The sequence below is a fragment of the Eublepharis macularius genome, chromosome 19 (assembly GCF_028583425.1).
Source record: "Eublepharis macularius isolate TG4126 chromosome 19, MPM_Emac_v1.0, whole genome shotgun sequence".
In the NCBI taxonomy this organism is placed as follows: Eukaryota; Metazoa; Chordata; class Lepidosauria; order Squamata; family Eublepharidae; genus Eublepharis; species Eublepharis macularius.
In genome coordinates this window covers 22,703,710-22,716,265 of record NC_072808.1, presented here as the reverse complement: position 1 = coordinate 22,716,265, position 12,556 = coordinate 22,703,710, and the positions used below count along the sequence as shown (strand labels likewise).

At 51.7% G+C, this 12,556-nt stretch overlaps 1 long non-coding RNA gene across 2 annotated transcripts; it reads right to left on the bottom strand.

Moving 5' to 3' along the window:
* LOC129345921 (uncharacterized) lies at positions 1-3,595 on the bottom strand. 2 transcript variants are annotated; one of them, XR_008598648.1, is made up of 4 exons: positions 3,431-3,595; positions 2,831-3,227; positions 167-232; positions 1-38 (listed from the first exon to the last, which is right to left on the bottom strand). It is a non-coding gene; the product is annotated as an uncharacterized LOC129345921 (long non-coding RNA). The 2 variants fall into 2 exon arrangements; XR_008598649.1 differs by lacking the exons at positions 1-38; positions 167-232 and adding an exon at positions 867-923.
* Positions 3,596-12,556: the final 8,961 nt, after the last annotated feature.

Below are 12,556 nucleotides of genomic sequence, written 5' to 3'. Positions count from 1 at the left end.
ATCCAGGACTACAATGTTTTGTTTCAACTTCGGGCTGCCTAAGGAAGACAAAAAGAACACAACGGGGTGAGAGGTGAGGGAAGGTAATCGAGTGTGGTTGTGGAGTGCCAAAAATGCCTCCCAGACCCGGAAAAATGAGGGACGTGCCTTGATGGCAGACCATTACCTGCATCCCTGCTGGTGTCCTCCACGGCCTGGTTGTCCAGGGCGCTCCCATTTGGTTGCTGGATGGCTGCGGGTGACAAGAAGAACACAATAACTGTAGGGAGAAGAAGGTTCAGGCCTTTGGGGGCTGAGAGCCTGGACAGCTTTATTGAGCCCTGGAAGAAGATGCAAAGGGAAAGAGATGAGAATCACTCATTTGGGGGAGGAGCCCTCCTTCCTCAAGTGGCTGCTCACTGGGGCTCTTTCATATACGTCTTGGAAACTGAATCCCTTCCTCCTGTTTAGGAGACCCAAGAGGGGACTGGTTGTGGATGGTCGCGGGTGCCATTTAGCTCTCCCCGGTGCCTGCTCAGTAGTGGGCCAAGTAGTCTTGAATGGCCAGGGACGTGTAACTACCTAGATAGTCCATTTCAGTTAAAACTTTCCGGAAAGCGTCTTCCAGGAAATCGGCTGTGATCTCAGTCCAGCTGTTGGGCACTGCGAATAGGCCCCTCAGGAAAGAGCAGTGCCCTGTGTAGTCCGCTGGATCCAGGACTACAATGTTTTGTTTCAACTTCGGGCTGCCTAAGGAAGACAAAAAGAACACAACGGGGTGAGAGGTGAGGGAAGGTAATCGAGTGTGGTTGTGGAGTGCCAAAAATGCCTCCCAGACCCAGAAAAATGAGGGACGTGCCTTGATGGCAGACCATTACCTGCATCCCTGCTGGTGTCCTCCACGGCCTGGTTGTCCAGGGCACTCCCATTTGGTTGCTGGATGGCTGCGGGTGACAAGAAGAACACAATAACTGTAAGGCGAAGAAGGTTCAGGCCTTTGGGGGCTGAGAGCCTGGACAGCTTTCCTGAGCCTCAGAGGAAGATGCAAAGGGAAAGAGATGAGAATCACTCGTTTGGGGTAACACATAAAGTAAAATATTTAGGAATAGAACTTACTGCTAAAAATATTGATTTATTCAAGAACAATTATGAAAAGCTATGGCAACAAATAGACAGAATGGAAATAAGTTGAATTTGTCGTGGCTGGGAAGAATAGCAGTAATTAAAATGAATGTACTTCCACGGATTATGTTTTTACTGCAAACAATACCAATAATAAGAGATAATAAGCAATTTGACAAGTGGCAAAGGAAGATATCGGAGTTTGTATGGGCAAGGAAGAAGCCCCGAGTGAAGATGAAAGTTCTATGTGATGCCAAAGAAAGAGGGGGACTACAGTTACAAAATATAAGACTATACCATGAAGCAACATGTCTGGTGTGGCTCAGGGAATGGATGTCGTTAGAAAATCCTAAACTCTTAACACTTGAAGGATATAGGAAACTCTTTGGTTGGCATGCGTACTTATGGTATGATAAAATCAAAGCGGACTCTATGTTTCTGCATCATTATATTAGACGAAGCCTCTACACGGTCTGGCAAAATTATAAAAAATATTTAGACGAAGGTATCCTGACGTGGGTGGTGCCATTGGAAGTTATTGACCCGAGAACAATTTACAACAGAGAGGAATGTTTGCCATATAAGGAGGTGTTGAAAATGGAGCAAAATATGATTAAGCTTAAAACAGGAGACGAACTATCCTCCCACTATGGATGGTTCCAATACAGACAGATTAAAGGCTTATATGACATGGATCGTTCAAAATCGGGGTTTAAGTGGAAAAATTCTGAATTGGAAGAAAGTATACTACAAGAAGGCAAGAAAATGATTTCTAAAGTTTACAAGATTTTGTTAAAATGGTATACAGAAGATGAAACTGTTCAAGTCCAGATGGTGAAATGGGCCATAAATTGCAATAGAGACATAACAATGGAGGCATGGGAACACTTGTGGAAAAATACATTGAAGATATCGACTTGTACCAATATCAAAGAAAATGTCTACAAGATGATATATAGATGGTACCTAACGCCGAAGAAAATAGCATATGGGAACAACAAAATGTCAGATGTGTTGGAAATGTAAAAACCATGAAGGTTCATTATATCATATGTGGTGGACCTGTGAGGTAGCAAAGCAGTTCTGGGGAGATATTATAGAAGCTTTGACTGAAATTTTACAAATCCCAATAAATAAGAACCCAGAACTGCTGTTGTTAAACCTGAAATTAGAGGAGATTCCCAGGCAACAAAGAACTTTATTATTCTATATGACAACAGCGGCAAGAATTTTATATGCTCAGAAATGGAAGACGCAAGAAGTACCATCTATTGAAAATTGGATACAAAAATTGCTGTACATGGCAGAAATGGACAAAATGACGAGAAAGCTGAGAGAACAGAATCCAGAAGAATTTTTTAATGACTGGGGGAAATTAAAACAGTATTTGGAAAAGAAGTGGGACGTAAAGGGAGAATTATGGTTGTTAGATAACTATTAAGCTTACAGAAAGGAAGAGATACTGATCTTTACAAGAGAAGAGAGGAGATAAGTTAGAAATATAATGTAATTGATAGTTTGATGTTAGGTTTTGCTTAATTTAATATATATTATCTATCTTAGTAGAGTATTAAGACAGTTAAGAATAGAAAAGCAGATATAAGTAGTAGATTTAGACAGCGGGTTGGAAAACTGTTGGAAGTCTTAGATTAAGGGGGGAGGGGAAAGGGTGGGAGAATATGGAAATGAGGGTTTCAATTGAACATCTGTAATATTAATTTTTACTCACCCAATACAAATTTCTTTAAAAAAAAATCACTCGTTTGGGGGAGGAGCCCTCCTTCCTCAAGTGGCTGCTCACTGGGGCTCTTTCATATACGTCTTGGAAACTGAATCCCTTCCTCCTATTTAGGAGACCCCAGAGGGGACTGGTTGTAGACGGCAGTGAGTGCCATTTAGCTCTCCCAAGGGCCTGCTTACGTAGTGGGCCAAGTACTCTTCAATGGCCAGGGACATATAACTATGTAGACAGTGCATTTCAATTACAACCTTCCCGAAAGCATCTTCCAGGAAATCTGCTGTGATCTCAGTCCAGCTGTTGGGCACTGCACATAGTCAGGAAGGAGCCGTGCCCTGTGTAGTCCACTGGATCCAGGACTACAACTTTTCTTTCAACTTCGGGCTGCCTATGGAGGACAAAAAGAACACAATGGGGTGAGAGGTGAGGGAAGTGCCAAAATGCCTCCCAGACCTGGAAAAATGAGGGACAGGCCCTGAAGACAGACCATTACCTGCATCTCTGTTGGTCTGCTCCACTGAAATATTTGACATTTGTCAAAATCTCAGACCTCTCTTGCTAGTGTGGCCGGGGCCAGCCTGAGCTACTCACCTGTAGCAGAAGGAGGGCTTGGCTCTATCTCCCGTAGCATGTCCCAAAGGTCTTGAAACGGTCTGAAATTCGCTAAAGTCAGATCAATCAGGTGGCTTTCGAAAAACAGGCTTTGGTGAACGGCAGCAGATCTCATCATCTGATCAAAAGACCGTTTCATCATCTGGAGCATTGCGGTGGCCACTTTCTCTGCATGGGCCTCCAGAGTGTCGATGGGCACCCTGACCTCTTGGAACGGAAACGGAAGCCGCGAGAAGTGGGGAGGCGACCTGTGTGGCTCTGGGGGGTTCCTCCTGCAGTCCCCAAAAGACAAGTCTGAGCTCAAGGGAATCCTGTGCTCCAGAAAAGCTGCAAAGTCCTCGAGCATTTCTTCCACAACCTCCACACTTTCAGAGGCCGTCACCAGTGCTCCTCGAAAGGCCACTGGGCCCCACGCTCGGAAGGCATCATCAGTGCGGGGGCTGTGGTTCTGGGGGATGTCCGTCACCCAGGTTTCTTGGTTTGGGGACTCTGGGAACCTGCATCTCTGTTCGTCTCCTCCACGGCCTGGTTGTCCAGGGCGCTCCCATTTGGTTGCTGGATTGCTTGGCTCTATCTCCCATAGCATGTCCCAAAGGTCTTGAAACTGTCTGAAATTTGCTCTGGGACTCTGGGAACCTGCATCTCGGTTCGTCTCCTCCACGGCCTGGTTGTCCAGGGCGCTCCCATTTGGTTGCTGGACGGCTGCGGGTGACGAGAAGAACACAATAACTGTAGGGCGAAGAAGGGTCAGGCCTTCGGGGGCTGAGAGCCTGGACAGCTTTCTTGAGCCTCGGAGGAAGATGCAAAGGGAAAGCGGTGAGGATCACTCGTTTAGGGGAGGAGGCTTCCTTCCTCAAGTGGCTGCTCATGAGGGATGTGTCCTGACGACAGACCATTACCTGCACCCTAGCTGGCCTGCACGACCTCAGCTCCTCGTGCAATTGCCCCCGTTGATGACTGGATGGTTGCAGAAAGACTTGCGAAAATGATCAAGTGCTGTTCGCGTGTAAGATGTCACTTGTAGCGAGGCTCTGAATCCCTTCCTCCTATTTAGGAGACCCAAGAGGGGAACTCCGAGGATGTGAGAGCAGAAAGGGAAATCCCTTTCCCCAATCAGCCCTGTCCCCAGGACTGGCTCCACTTTCCTCCTTTCTGTCCCTTGCCCCCGTCAGGGACTGGCCCCCCTTTCTTGCCCTTTTTACTGCCTGGCTCCTCCTCCTCGTCTTCCTGGCCCCAGTCTGGGTTGCTACAGTGAACCAGTATGGCAGCTGAGCTGAGGATGTCCGTTTCCCAAATTCCACTCCTCCACAGCGGGCAGCCACCAAGGAAGACTCTGCAGGGTAAGGCAAGGGCAAACCACCTCTGCCCAACACCTGCCTCGAAAGCTCTTGCCGGGGTGGCCATCACTCAAGTGTGTCTTGACAACACACACAGACACACACATTCATCCACAGACATCACTTTTGATACTTGGGGAGGGGGTTACCCTCTTTCCTGCATATTTGCAGCACCGTCAGACCGGTGACTTGATCTGTTGGACTTTTCGATGGGGAGTGGAGCTTGGATCTCAGATAAGAAGGAAATTAGCAACTAAACCAAACAGCAGACAGAATAAAATGGCCTCTGCCTAGCATCTCAACACCATCAATCCTGGCTTGACCTCACGGGGAACCATATTCCATAACAACCATGGAGTCCCTGCTCGGGAAAGACTCGGGGGGCCAATCTCAGTGAATGAGCAGGCCTCTCACGGGAACAAGAAATCCTTTAAGGAACTGGTTGAGAGGATTCCAGCAAATCGAGCATTGCTCCTGCCAACAGTCAGAGTACTGGTGTGTAAGTGTCCCCCATTCCCCCATTCAGTATACAGGAGCGCAAGTCTCCCCCTAGCCACTGATGGACCATGGCCCGAGGAACCAGTCCACGAACCACGGTGGGTTTGTGAGTGGTCTATGGTCTGTGAAAATCGATGGACCATGGTCTGACGGTCTGTGGAGTTTTCCCTGTCTGTGCGCATGTCTAAGTTTAGCTTTCCCGTCTGCAAAAGGAACAGTAGCTCTGTGTGGTATTCCCTGTTTCCCCTTTCCCCTGTTCTTAGAACTCACAATTGGGTGGAGAGTCGGTATGCCCTGCGAGGTTTTTTTTTTCCAGAGACCCAGATATGGTGCCGTCTTCCTCACACACCAAATCCTCTTCTGGCTACTCTCGGACTCCCTATACAGTCTGCATTTGTTCATAAACGGTCACCACTTCCTGATCCATTATGGGTTCATCCTTTCTCATGCTTTTCACCCCTTCGGCCTCTTCCTCCTCCTCACCTATCAGGAAACGGCATTTTTGCCGAGATCGTCCTGCAGCATCTCCATTTAAAGGGCGGCTCCTCGGCTGCTTCACACTCATTGGCGCATTGGAACAGCATCCAGGAGGTAAGGCAGCTCATGTCGCGAGCATAGCCGCATCACATGAGCGCTTAGAAACCTATATGGAGCTTGAGTACTAAAGCTGCATCCCAACTTTCCACCCTAGCACTCCACAAACACAAAACCCTTTCCAATTGGTTCAGGGGGGCAAGCTGGGCTCATTGAGGGGTCACATGAAACTGCTAGGCCCTTCTATGGAGCAGCGATGCTGGGGCTGCCCCTCCAACATCCCACCCTAGCCCCCCATAAACTCAAAACCCTTTCCTATTAGTCCAGGGGGTGAGCTGAATGCATAGAGGGGTCACATGAACCTGCTAGCCCCTTCTAGGGACTCGGATCAGAGGTGCCCCCTAACATCCCAACCTCACACATTGTAAACCCAAAACTCATTTCTATTGGGTCACATTAACCTGCTAGTCCCTTCCAGGGAACAGAGGTGCTGGGCCTGACCCCCCAACTTTCCAACCATAAAAATCAAAACCCTTTCCTATTGGTCCACAGAGAGGTCACATGAACCCGCTAGGCCCTTCTAAGGAGCAGAGGTGCTGGGCCTGCCCCACGGCATTCCACACTAGCACCCCATAAAACCAAACCCTTTCCTATTGGTCCAGGGGTTGAGCTGAATGCGTAGAGGGGTCACATGGACCCGCTAGGCCCTTCTGAGGAGCAGGGGTGCTGGGCCTGCCCCCCGGCATTCCACAGTAGCACCCCATAAAACCACACCCTTTCCTGTTCGTCCAGGGGTTGAGCTGAATGCGTAGGGGGGTCACATGGACCCGCTAGGCCCTTCTGAGGAGCAGGGGTGCTGGTTCTGCCCCCCGGCATTCCACACTAGCACCCCATAAAACCAAACCCTTTCCTGTTGGTCCAGGGGTTGAGCTGAATGCATAGAGGGGTCACATGAACCCGCTAGGCCCTTCTGAGGAGCAGGGGTGCTGGGCCTGCCCCCCGGCATTCCACACTAGCACCCCATGAAACCAAACCCTTTCCTGTTGGTCCAGGGGTTGAGCTGAATGCGTAGAGGGGTCACATGGACCCGCTAGGCCCTTCTGAGGAGCAGGGGTGCTGGGTCTGCCCACCGGCATTCCACACTAGCACCCTATAAAACCAAACCCTTTCCTGTTGGTCCAGGGGTTGAGCTGAATGCATAGAGGGGTCACATGAACCCGCTAGGCCCTTCTGAGGAGCAGGGGTGCTGGGCCTGCCCCCCGACATTCCACACTAGCACCCCATAAAACCAAACCCTTTCCTGTTGGTCCAGGGGTTGAGCTGAATGCGTAGAGGGGTCACATGGACCCGCTAGGCCCTTCTGAGGAGCAGGGGTGCTGGGTCTGCCCACCGGAATTCCACACTAGCACCCCATGAAACCAAACCCTTTCCTATTTGTCCAGGGGGTGAGCTGAATGCGTAGAGGGGTCACATGGACCCGCTAGGCCCTTCTGAGGAGCAGGGGTGCTGGGCCTGCCCCCCGGCATTCCACACTAGCACCCCATGAAACCAAACCCTTTCCTATTGGTCCAGGGGGTGAGCTGAATGCGTAGAGGGGTCACATGGACCCGCTAGGCCCTTCTGAGGAGCAGGGGTGCTGGGCCTGCCCCCCGGCATTCCACACTAGCACCCCATGAAACCAAACCCTTTCCTATTGGTCCAGGGGGTGAGCTGAATGCATAGAGGGGTCACATGGACCCGCTAGGCCCTTCTGAGGAGCAGGGGTGCTGGGTCTGCCCCCCGGCATTCCACACTAGCACCCCATAAAACCAAACCCTTTCCTATTGGTCCAGGGGTTGAGCTGAATGCGTAGAGGGGTCACATGGACCCGCTAGGCCCTTCTGAGGAGCAGGGGTGCTGGGCCTGCCCCCCAACATTCCACACTAGCACCCCATAAAACCAAACCCTTTCCTATTGGTCCAGGGGATGAGCTGAATGCATAGAGGGGTCACATGAACCCGCTAGGCCCTTCTGAGGAGCAGGGGTGCTGGGCCTGCCCCCCGGCATTTCACACTAGCACCCCATAAAACCAAACCCTTTCCTACTGGTCCAGGGGTTGAGCTGAATGCATAGAGGGGTCACATGGACCCGCTAGGCCCTTCTGAGGAGCAGGGGTGCTGGGCGTGCCCCCCGGCATTCTACACTAGCACCCCATAAAACCAAACCCTTTCCTACTGGTCCAGGGGTTGAGCTGAATGCATAGAGGGGTCACATGGACCCGCTAGGCCCTTCTGAGGAGCAGGGGTGCTGGGCCTGCCCCCCGGCATTTCACACTAGCACCCCATAAAACCAAACCCTTTCCTACTGGTCCAGGGGTTGAGCTGAATGCATAGAGGGGTCACATGGACCCGCTAGGCCCTTCTGAGGAGCAGGGGTGCTGGGCGTGCCCCCCGGCATTTCACACTAGCACCCCATAAAACCAAACCCTTTCCTACTGGTCCAGGGGTTGAGCTGAATGCATAGAGGGGTCACATGGACCCGCTAGGCCCTTCTGAGGAGCAGGGGTGCTGGGCCTGCCCCCCGGCATTTCACACTAGCACCCCATAAAACCAAACCCTTTCCTACTGGTCCAGGGGTTGAGCTGAATGCATAGAGGGGTCACATGGACCCGCTAGGCCCTTCTGAGGAGCAGGGGTGCTGGGCGTGCCCCCTGGCATTCCACACTAGCACCCCATAAAACCAAACCCTTTCCTGTTGGTCCAGGGGTTGAGCTGAATGCGTAGAGGGGTCACATGGACCCGCTAGGCGCTTCTGAGGAGCAGGGGTGCTGGGCCTGCCCCCCGGCATTCCACACTAGCACCCCATGAAACCAAACCCTTTCCTATTGGTCCAGGGGGTGAGCTGAATGCGTAGAGGGGTCACATGGACCCGCTAGGCCCTTCTGAGGAGCAGGGGTGCTGGGTCTGCCCCCCGGCATTCCACACTAGCACCCCATAAAACCAAACCCTTTCTTGTTGGTCCAGGGGTTGAGCTGAATGCATAGAGGGGTCACATGGACCCGCTAGGCCTTTCTGAGGAGCAGGGGTGCTGGGCCTGCCCCCCGACATTCCACACTAGCACCCCATAAAACCAAACCCTTTCCTATTGGTCCAGGGGGTGAGCTGAATGCATAGAGGGGTCACATGAACCTGCTAGGCCCTTCTGAGGAGCAGGGGTGCTGGGCCTGCCTCCCGGCATTCCACACTAGCACCCCATAAAACCAAACCCTTTCCTGTTGGTCCAGGGGGTGAGCTGAATGCATAGAGGGGTCACATGAACCTGCTAGGCCCTTCTGAGGAGCAGGGGTGCTGGGCCTGCCTCCCGGCATTCCACACTAGCACCCCATAAAACCAAACCCTTTCCTATTGGTCCAGGGGGTGAGCTAAATGCATAGAGGGGTCACATGAACCCGCTAGGCCCTTCTGAGGAGCAGGGGTGCTGGGCCTGCCCCCCGGCATTCCACACTAGCACCCCATAAAACCAAACCCTTTCCTGTTGGTCCAGGGGTTGAGCTGAATGCATAGAGGGGTCACATGAACCCGCTAGGCCCTTCTGAGGAGCAGGGGTGCTGGGTCTGCCCCCCGGCATTCCACACTAGCACCCTATACAACCAAACCCTTTCCTGTTGGTCCAGGGGTTGAGCTGAATGCATAGAGGGGTCACATGGACCCGCTAGGCCCTTCTGAGGAGCAGGGGTGCTGGGCCTGCCCCCCGGCATTCCACACTAGCACCCCATAAAACCAAACCCTTTCCTGTTGGTCCAGGGGTTGAGCTGAATGCATAGAGGGGTCACATGAACCCGCTAGGCCCTTCTGAGGAGCAGGGGTGCTGGGCCTGCCCCCCGGCATTCCACACTAGCACCCCATAAAACCAAACCCTTTCCTGTTGGTCCAGGGGTTGAGCTGAATGCATAGAGGGGTCACATGGACCCGCTAGGCCCTTCTGAGGAGCAGGGGTGCTGGGTCTGCCCCCCGGCATTCCACACTAGCACCCCATAAAACCAAACCCTTTCTTGTTGGTCCAGGGGTTGAGCTGAATGCATAGAGGGGTCACATGGACCCGCTAGGCCTTTCTGAGGAGCAGGGGTGCTGGGCCTGCCCCCCGGCATTCCACACTAGCACCCCATAAAACCAAACCCTTTCCTATTGGTCCAGGGGGTGAGCTGAATGCATAGAGGGGTCACATGGACCCGCTAGGCCCTTCTGAGGAGCAGGGGTGCTGGGCCTGCCCCCCGGCATTCCACACTAGCACCCCATAAAACCACACCCTTTCCTGTTGGTCCAGGGGGTGAGCTGAATGCATAGAGGGGTCACATGAACCCGCTAGGCCCTTCTGAGGAGCAGGGGTGCTGGGTCTGCCCCCCGGCATTCCACACTAGCACCCCATAAAACCAAACCCTTTCCTGTTGGTCCAGGGGTTGAGCTGAATGCATAGAGGGTTCACATGAACCCGCTAGGCCCTTCTGAGGAGCAGGGGTGCTGGGCCTGCCCCCCGGCATTCCACACTAGCACCCCATAAAACCAAACCCTTTCCTGTTGGTCCAGGGGACGAGCAGAATGCATAGAGGGGCCACATGGACCCGCTAGGCCCTTCTGAGGAGCAGGGGTGCTGGGCCTGCCCCCCGGCATTCCACACTAGCACCCCATAAAACCAAACCCTTTCCTGTTGGTCCAGGGGTTGAGCTGAATGCATAGAGGGGTCACATGGACCCGCTAGGCCCTTCTATGGAGCAGGGGTGCAGGAGGTCCGTTCCTGTCCCGTGGGGTAGTGCCATGACCTGACAGGTAGTGCTTCCAGGGGCTAGGGGTGGGTCTTAGGCCCTAGAAGGGGACAGGGCACCTGTCACCCTTTCTTAATTTATTGAAAAGGCTTTAGAAAATTTCATTATCACATTACAGAACAGGTAAAGATTATGACAGCAGGAGACGGGCAGGGAAAACAATTCAGAAAGGGGGGTTTCTAACCTCTGCCTCCGCAACCGCCTTCCCTAGCCCGCCCCTCCTCCGGTGATCTTGCCAAGCAGTCTGGCATTGCAACTGCCTTCAAGGTCAGAAAAACTGCCACAGACCTCTTCTGGGACACATTTTTTTACAATCCCAGGATGTATTCAAATCCATTCCAGGAAACCCTGTCACGTTTTTCTGATGATCCAAAGTGGCCCTCTATTTCTTCTTCTTCAAAGTCTGATTTGCCGAGCTTAGCGGTCTCCATGTTCACGCCCGTAGCAGCAAACGCAGTGGCAAAACTCTGTCGATGGTAGTCCATCACACCAAACAGCATTCACCAATCCTGCCTGGCGACAGGTCTGAGCTGCTCTCTCATTGTGGGGCAAGCCCGCAGCTGAGAAAGGGGGGATTTTCCGTCCTCTTGCAATGCCGTTCATGCCATCTATCGCAGGAATCCCAGTCGGAACCACCTCTTCTGGGTAGATTGATTGGCTGACCCAGCCTGCTTCTCTTTGTTCCATCAGGAAGTATCATATGCACAACCTCATATCTAGGAAACGTCACTTGACCCAAGATGACTAGTGGCCCGTTGACTCCAGATACTGTCTGTCTTATATGTGAGGCGGGGCTGGGAGAGGTAGTCGTGTGTGAGGGCAGCTGCCTGCTTCCGTGCGGCACCAGCGCCACCACTGCCTGCAGTCAGCTCAGACGTGGCTCCGTTGCCCATCAACCACCGAGGGCCCTACAGCCCAACAGACCATGTGTGGAAAGCTGGGGGAGGAAAGAGCTGACACCCCCCAACATCACCATTGCAGTTCTTGGGTCTGTTAGTTAGTTAGTTAGTTGGTTAGTTAAGTTAGTTAGTAAGTAAGTAAGTAAGTAAGTAAGTAAGTAAGTAAGTAAGATCTTTGCAGATGTTATTGTGTCATTATTCATAATATTGCCCTTCCTATTGAGTTAGTAACCTTATGATTATAGTATTTGTATTATTACTTCTCATTATTATTATCATTATTAATATTGGAGTAATTGTTGTGTTTATAGTTATTAACGTTCTTATTGCAGTTCTTCTTTGTCGTTTGAATTATTAAAGTGTTCATTAATTTTTTTGAACTGAATTATGAAAGACAAATGACAAGTAATTTATACCACCCCATAACTGATACAAACTGCCAACCCAAGGTTCTGTTTTTGAGTTTAAAAAGCCTCCAGAAAATCTTTGTTCAGAAACAGGAACTATTAGCAAAAAAGAGGCATCCTTTAACTGCCATCTTTCACACCATCTCACTTAGCTTAAAGAGGCCCTGTTTAAAATTGTTTATCCCCGTGGGGTGCGGAAGCGGCAGCAGAGGCTAAAGGCCGCAGCTGCTCCAGGGCAGGGCAGGGCCCCACCTGGGATGGCCCCCGCAGGACCGAATGCCAGGCTAGGCTGGAGAATGCCAGGATGGGCTGGACTTCTCCCTAACATTTAGTTTTCGGCGTCCAAGGCTTTTTGAAACTAGGTTTGCAAGGGGTTTTGAAATCAGGAGGCACTCAGCCAGGTGAAATGCTCCCCGCAACCTGAGGGCTGGACCTCAGAGAGAACTGGGCCCGTGCCGGCTTACGCATCCAGCCACAAGTCATTGCACTGAGTTGGCAAGTAATGCATATTCACGTGTGGACCAGCCTGTGCGAGAGGGGGATGAAATGGCACCGCCGTAGCTGTCAGTGACCGTTCTTTGTTCATTGGGTGTGAAGGCGAGGAAGGTACGTGCCTCAGTTTCCTTTTCCAA